This window comes from Ovis canadensis, chromosome 2, assembly GCF_042477335.2.
Source record: "Ovis canadensis isolate MfBH-ARS-UI-01 breed Bighorn chromosome 2, ARS-UI_OviCan_v2, whole genome shotgun sequence".
NCBI lineage: Eukaryota > Metazoa > Chordata > Mammalia > Artiodactyla > Bovidae > Ovis > Ovis canadensis.
In genome coordinates, this window is record NC_091246.1 from 152,160,538 (window position 1) to 152,168,404 (window position 7,867).

A 7,867-nucleotide genomic window follows, 5' to 3' on the forward strand; every position below is an offset into this window, starting at 1 on the left:
AGGTGCTCATTGCCATGGATTTAATAAGAGGAAAGGCTTATCTACCACATAGAAGTCAGTAGTCAGTCAGTTCAATTGTTCGGTTGTGTCCAACTCTTTGTGACCCCATGGACTGCAACATGTCAGGCTTCCCTGTCCATTGCTAACTCCCTGAGCTTACTAAACTCATATTCATTGAGTTGTGATGCCATCCAACCATCTCATCCCCTGTCCTCCTTGTGTAGAGTCTTCTGTTGTGTTGTGGGAAGAGGGTGTTTGCTATGACCAGAGTGTTCTCTTGGCAAAACTCTATTAGATTTTGACCTGCTTTATTTTGTACTCCAAGGTCAAATTTGCCTGTTACTCCAGGTATCTTTTGACTTCCTACTTTGGAATTCCAGTCCCCTATAATGAAAAGGACATCTTTTTTGAGTATTAGTTCTAGAAGGTCTTGTAGGTTTTCAGAGAATCATTCAACTTCAGCTTCTTCACTGTTACTGGTAGGGGCATCAGTCAGTCAGTTCATTCTCTCAGTCGTGTCTGACTCTGTGACCCCATGAACTGCAGCATGCCAGGCCTCCCTGTCCATCAGCAACTCCCAGAGTTTATCCAAACTTATGTCCATTGAGTCAATGATGTCATCTAACCATCTCATCCTCTGTTGTTCCCTTCTCCTGCCTTCAATCTTTCCCAACATCAGGGTCTTTTCAAATGAGTCAGCTCTTTGCATCAGGTGGCAAAAATATTGGAGTTTCAGCTTCAACAGCAGTCCTTCCAATGAACACCCAGGACTGATCTCCTTTAGGATGGACTGGTTGGATCTCCTTGCAGTCCAAGGGACTCTCAAGAGTCTTCTCCAACACCACAGTTCAAAAGCATCAATTCTTCAGCGCTCAGCTTTCTTTATAGTCCAACTCTCACATCCATACATGACTACAGGAAAAACCATAGCCTTGACTAGATGGACCTTTGTTGGCAAAGTAATGTCTCTGCTTTGGAATATGCTGTCTAGGTTGGTCATAACTTCCTAAGGAGTAAGCGTCTTTTAATTTCATGGCTGCAATCAGCATCTGCAGTGATTTTGGAGCCCCCAAAATATAGTAAGCCACTGTATAGACTTGGATTACTGTGATATTGAATGGTTTGCCTTGGAAATGAACAGAGATCATTCTATCGTTTTTGAGATTGCATCCAAGTACTGCATTTTGGACTCTTGTTGACTATGATAGCTACTCCATTTCTTCTAAGGGCTTCTTGCCCACAGTAATAGATATAATGGTCATCTGAGTTAAATTTGCCCATTCCAGTTCACTGATTCCTAAAATGTCGATGTTCACTCTTGCCATCTCCTGTTTGACCATTTCCAATTTGCCTTGATTCATGGACCCAATATTCCAGGTTCCTATGCAATGTTGCTATTTGCAGCATTGGACTTTACTTCCATCACCAGTCACATCCAAAACTGGGTGTTGTTTTTGCTTTGGCTCCATCTCTTCATTCTTTCTGAAATTATTTCTCCACTGATCTCCAGTAGTATATTGGGCACCTACCAACCCAGGGATTCAACTTTCTGCATCATCTTTTTGCCTTTTCATACTGTTCATGGGGTTCTCAAGGCAAGAATACTGAAATGGTTTGACATTCCCTTCTCCGTTGGACTGAGTAGAAGACAGTAGTAGAATCAGCTTTGTTTGTCCACTTTTCCCAAGTGCAGAATAGGATGTTGATGAAATGCTCTACTCGAGTAAAGGGAGAGCTGTTTAATGAGAAGTCTCATGCTACAGGCTGAGAGGAGGGTGAGATAGGCAGGAGGTTTAGACTTGGAGTTCCAATGGTCAAGTATTAACGGAAGAGTCCTGTGTTCTATAAGGATGTTTATCTGCCCTTGATAGTCATATTGCAAAAGCAGGCATGTAGGGTCAAATGGCAAGGATTCCTATACTTACTATGATTGCATGTAAGAGTTAAGATGTCCAGAAAGATTCTCCATGTCCATTCACCTCTGCGTGACAAGACAAAGCAAATCCACAATTTCTAATACAATTAACAAAAATGGCCCTGCCTGCTTATGGACTTTTTTATTCTCTCTTTTTTTTTCCCACCATTCTTTTTTGCTTTCTTTATTCTTTCCTTAGTCTAATACGCACATCTACCAGATCTACAGAGTTCATCTAGTTTATGTCATATAGTTTATGACAAAAAGCAAGAAAAAAGAAAAAATAGGTCCATGAAAATATGTACATAGATATGTAAAACAAAGTAATAATGACAGAAATAGGATTCAAATGATGACTTATAAAGTTAAAAATATTAGTACTTAAAAATATAGTGAAATATGTTTCATTTACAACAGTAACAAAATATAATTTAAGAATAAACATGAATCTTGTGGATTTATAGTAAAATAAAACTAATAAAAGAAAATAAATTTTATTATGGCATGTAAAATAAAATTTGAATACATGGAGGCTATTGAATTAGAAATTTCAAAGCTGTAAAGATGTTAATGCATGATATATTGTTCTAGAAACCTAATAAATTATTAAATCCCAAAGTGTTAATTGTGGTATTTTTTTAATATATAAAAGAAAAAATATCTCCCATTCTATTTTTTCCCAAGTTTTCATGGATATTCTTATTTGTGCATTATATTAACTTATTTTTAGGATTATTACATCAAATCACTAAGTAAATGACCAATTTTTTTGATAGAAGATTATGCAAAGGTTTAAATGTAGAATGCAAAGAAAAAGAACATAAATAAAAATAGCCAAGGAATATTTGTAAGGTACATATGTAACTTTTAAAATGTGAAATGCAAATAAGAACATGTGTGACTTCTTTTTCCACCCCAGAATGGCATTTTAAAACATCATAATACTCTGTGTTAGTAAAGGTACGAGCTAATGATGTCCTATACTGCTGGTATGAACATAAGGTTATAAAGAGCAAAATCCTTAGTCTTTAATATAGTGACTCCCTGCCCCTTCCTCTATGCGCCAGCAATTCAACTTCCAGGAAATTGTCTGAAAGAAATAATTGAATGAAAAAAAAAAGATATTTATGAGCCTATTTAGAATACAATACTTCACAGATAATAGGTCATCGATCAGCATTTTAATGGATTAGGGACAGGTGGTTAACTCCCCAACTCTCTATTTTCCCACCTTTGAGATGGGATCAAAATCGCTATCATTCAGGATTGCTGTGAGGACAACTATGATGATGTAGGTAAAACACAGAGCTTATTCTGCACAAGGAAAGTAGTTCTTGATAAGGGCATTTAAAGAAAAAGATGCATAAATACACTGTCATTATTGTTTAGTCACTAAATTGTGTCCAATTCTTTCGGGACCCAATGGACTGTACCCTACCAGGCTTGTCTGTCCATGGCATTTCCCAGGCAAGAATACTTGAGTGGATTCCCATTTCCCTCTCCAGGGGATCTTCCCAATCCATGGATCGAACCTGGGTCTCCTGCATTGCAGGTATATTTTTTACCATCTGAGTGTTAATACTTGATATATGTTGATCTAGAAATCGAATAAATTATTAAATCCTCCCTGCATTGGCAGGAGGATTCTTTACCATTGAGCTACCTGGGAAGTCCATATAAATATATTATTTATGCATATATAAGAATAACATTTTTATATGTGCTTATAGACTGTTTCAACAGAATATTGTTTTATTTTCTATTCAAATATAGCTTTAAAAAGTTTTTAACTAAAACGTTTTAAGTCATTTATTTTTTCCCTACATAAATAGAGCTGTTGGAAATGTAGCTGTGTCCCAGTACATTTATCTTTTGCTGTGTAGGTGAAAACATCTTAGTAAATTATAATCTGGGGAAAAATTAAATTGTTAAATATTTAATTTCCCTACAGCCTTCCCAATCACTTGTTCTCAGAACACACACACACACACACACACACTCACACACATTGTACTGAGGTATGCAGTAATATTTAGTCTGATGCTCTACAATCTACTATTTCTTATTTCATAAGCTTCCCTGAAATCATCTAATGTATCCTCATGATTGCATTTATGTCTAATATTGATATCTTTAGTGCATACACTGCCATTGATTTAGAGCAAAAGAAAAATATAGACTATGACTCGAGACTGACTGTTTCAAGGAAGGACAGGTGTATTGTTGGCTCTTCTGTTCCATTTCTTCGTGTTCTTGGCAGAGCTGCTTGCCCGATATAGCAGCCTGGGACTGTTTGATTGTTTACACAAAAACCTCATCTTAGTGTCTTACAAACTACACTGAAACCAAAGTCACACATAGCAGCGACACAAGTTAATTACACCATTCTCAACAGTGTCAGAACACAGGGTAATGTGGGAGGGAGGCTACTTGAAGGAGAACTCTATTTAAACTTCTAAAGACAGCCAAAAGTAGGTTGCTTACTCCTATTATCACTAACCAAAGAAGGAGTCAACCTCTCTATAACCTCCACTATTTAAAAGCCTTTCTGCAGCTTGGTGTATTTCAACCTAGAAACAATGCAATCCAGGTGCAAGCACTGCGTCTCCTTTACATTTTTCTACAAATACAGAATTTATGTATCATCTCTTAAGACACAAATAGAAAAAATTAAGTGATTTTGAGTTGACATAAAATGTTCCAAAATTTCTGACCAACCAAGACTATTTCTTAACAAATTTATTAGATTTAAAATTTCTAAAGCTGAATTTTCAAAAAGGTTACATTTTCTTGGATGAATAAATCTTTCCTAATTATCCTAGTCTCCTTCAGAGTGAAATGTAAGAAATGTGCTGCTCTATTTCCAATGTGGAGGTAGAATTCCTTTGGGTTTTGGTTCTCTGAGCTAGAAAGTAAGCCACAGCAACCAGAAGTTCTTGCCCTGGCTCTTTTTGCCTGAATACATTGAAAACTCTCTAGACTACTGGAAGTTCAGAATATAAGGTTAATGATCCGAAGAAATGAACAAGTTTGGTAAGAAAAATCACAATAGGATGTGCCAGAATGGGTTGTGCATTTTTGTAACCCTTGTATTATTACGTGGGGTGCTGAGCGAAAAAAGTCGTTTTGCATTTTAATAGTTTGCTTCTGAAAACAGTACATCGTATCCCAGCATTAAAGTAAGACTCAGAAGTGTCCAGTGATCTCTAGGAGATCAAATGTCTCACTTAGATAAAATGAAACATTAGGGTGCCATTACTTTAGCATTTCAGGCTTGGAAAATGACCTACTGTGTTTTCTATATTTCTTACTGTAATTTTGGAGTCCATTCACTTGAAATAAACTGATACACTGACAGATAAACTGGCACTGTGAAAAGGGATATAGCAAAACTAGAACCCTCTGGGATCTAAACTGAAGATGTATGACAACCGAAGCATAATAAGAAGCAGATTGTTTATAGTAGGAACATTCACATTTAAGAAAAGCTGTAGACTGTTCCCTGAATTGCAGTAGATGTTGATCCATCTTGAAGATATTCATGACCTGGAATGATCACTCCAGCTCCCAAAATCATCCATACTGGAGTTGAAATATCTTACACATATTTTGGACAACGTAAGTATCTTTGGAATTATTACCGTGAATTGTCATGTCTTGATTGAGAGATGGAAAACAAGAAACATGATAGGTAGCAGAGAATGACTGGATAGGATAAAAAATATTTGCTTAGTTTGTTCCCACAGGGAATAATTCATGGATAAATAAAAAAGTTGAATTTTTAAATTATTCAGATGAAAGATAACATTTAAGTCTTTTATATTGCTATCACTAATATGATTATATCAGTTCTAGATATGGGTAGTTAATTTTGAGCTCAAATAATCTAGCTTCCTATATGATATTTGAGGAAGTTAAGTGAAATAATTTGCACAACAATTTGCACAATCACATGCCCAGAATCAAGAATGGAATCCATATATATTCTTCCACTATAAAAGGTGGTCAAGAGACTTGATGAGGACTTAAGAGCCCTAAGTGAAATTTTACTAAAAATATAAATACATGCACAAACTGCTAGACAGATACTAGTCCCCTAAAGATATCCACATTCTAACTTCTAGAACTTGGATCCTGTGAATATATCACCTTACTTAGCAAATGGGATTTGCAGCTGTGATTAAGGATATAGACCTTGAGATGGGGAGATATCATGGATTATTCAGGCAGATGCAATCTAATCATATGAATCCTTAAAAGTGGAAAATAGTCAGTGGCTATAGTCAGTCAGAGCAAAAAGGATCGGAGAGTTGCTGGCTTTGAAAATGAAGGGAGAGAGCCATCAATTCAGTTAAGTTGATCAGTTGTGTCCGACTCTGCGACCCCATGGACTGCAGCGCACCAGTGTTCCCTGTTCATCACCAACTCCCAAAGCTTACTCAAACTCATGTTCATTGAGTAGGTGATGCCATCCAACCATCTCATCCTCTGTGGTCCCCTTCTCCTCCCACCTTCAATCTTCCCCAGCATCAGGGTCTTTCCAATGAGTCAATTCTTCGCATCAGGTTGCCAAAATTTTGGAGTTTCAGCTTCAGCATCAGGCCTTCCAATGAATATTCAGGACTGATTTCCTTTAGGATTGACTGGTTGGATCTCCTTGCAGTGATTAGGGGCTCAAGAGTCTTCTCCAACACCACAGTTCAAAAGCATCAATTCTTTGGCACTCATCTTTCTTTATAGTCTAACTCTCACAGTCATACAAGACTACTGGAAAAACCATAACTTTGACCAGATGGACCTTTGTTGGCAAAGTAGTGTCTCTGCTTTTTAATATGCTGTATAGTTTTGTCATAGCTTTTCTTACAAGGAGCAAGTGTATTTTAATTTCATGGCTACAGTCACTATCCAGTGATTTTGGAGCCCAAGAAAATAAAGTCTGTCACTGTTTCCATATTTCTCCATCTATTTGCTATGAAGTGATGCGATCAGATGCCATGATCTTAGTTTTTCGAATGTTGAGTTTTAAGCCAAATTTTAACTCTCTTCTTTCACCTTAATCAAGAGACTCTGTAGGTCCTCTTCTGTTCCTGCCATAAGTGTGGTGTCATCTGCATATCTCACGTTATTAATATTTCTCCCAGCAATCTTGATTCCAGCTTGTGCTTAATCCAGCCTGGCATTCTCACGATGTACTCTGCATATAAGTTAAATAAGCAGGGTGACAATACGCAGCCTTAATGTACTCTTTTAACGATTTGAAACCAGTCCATTTTTCCATGTCAATTCTAACTCTTGCTTCATGATCTACATACAGGTCTCTCTTGAGGCAGGTAAGGTGGTCTGGTATTCCCATCTTTTGAAGAATTTTCCACAGTTTGGTGTGATCCACACAGTCAAAGTCTTTGGTGTAGTCAATGAAGCAGAAGTAGATGGGTTGTGTTTTTTTGTTTTGTTTTGTTTTGTTTTGTTTTTCTGTAATTCTCTTGCTTTTTCGATGATCCAACGGATGTTGGCAATTTGACGTCTGGTTCCTCTGCCTTTTCTAAATCCAGCTTGTACATTGGGAAGTTCTCAGTTTACATGCTGTTGAAGCCTAGCTTGAAGGATTTTGGCCATGACCTTGCTAGCGTGTGAGATGAGTGCAATTGTGTGGTAGTTTGAACATTCTTTGGCATTGTCCTTCCTTGGGATTGGAATGAAAACTGACCTTTTCCAGTCCTGTGGCCACTGCTGAGTTTTTAAATCTGCTGGCAAGTGGAGTGAAGCACTCTAACTGTTTAAGATTGTATTTTTATGATTCATCAATTCCTATCTTTTAATTTGTACCATGTCTATGTGTTTATATTAAAAACATTTTTCTTCTTAGCAGAAAAGTTATTCTTGATTTCAATCTAGCAAGCGTAATACTTTAATTAAAATACCAATTCCATTTTCCTTTAATGTAATTATTGA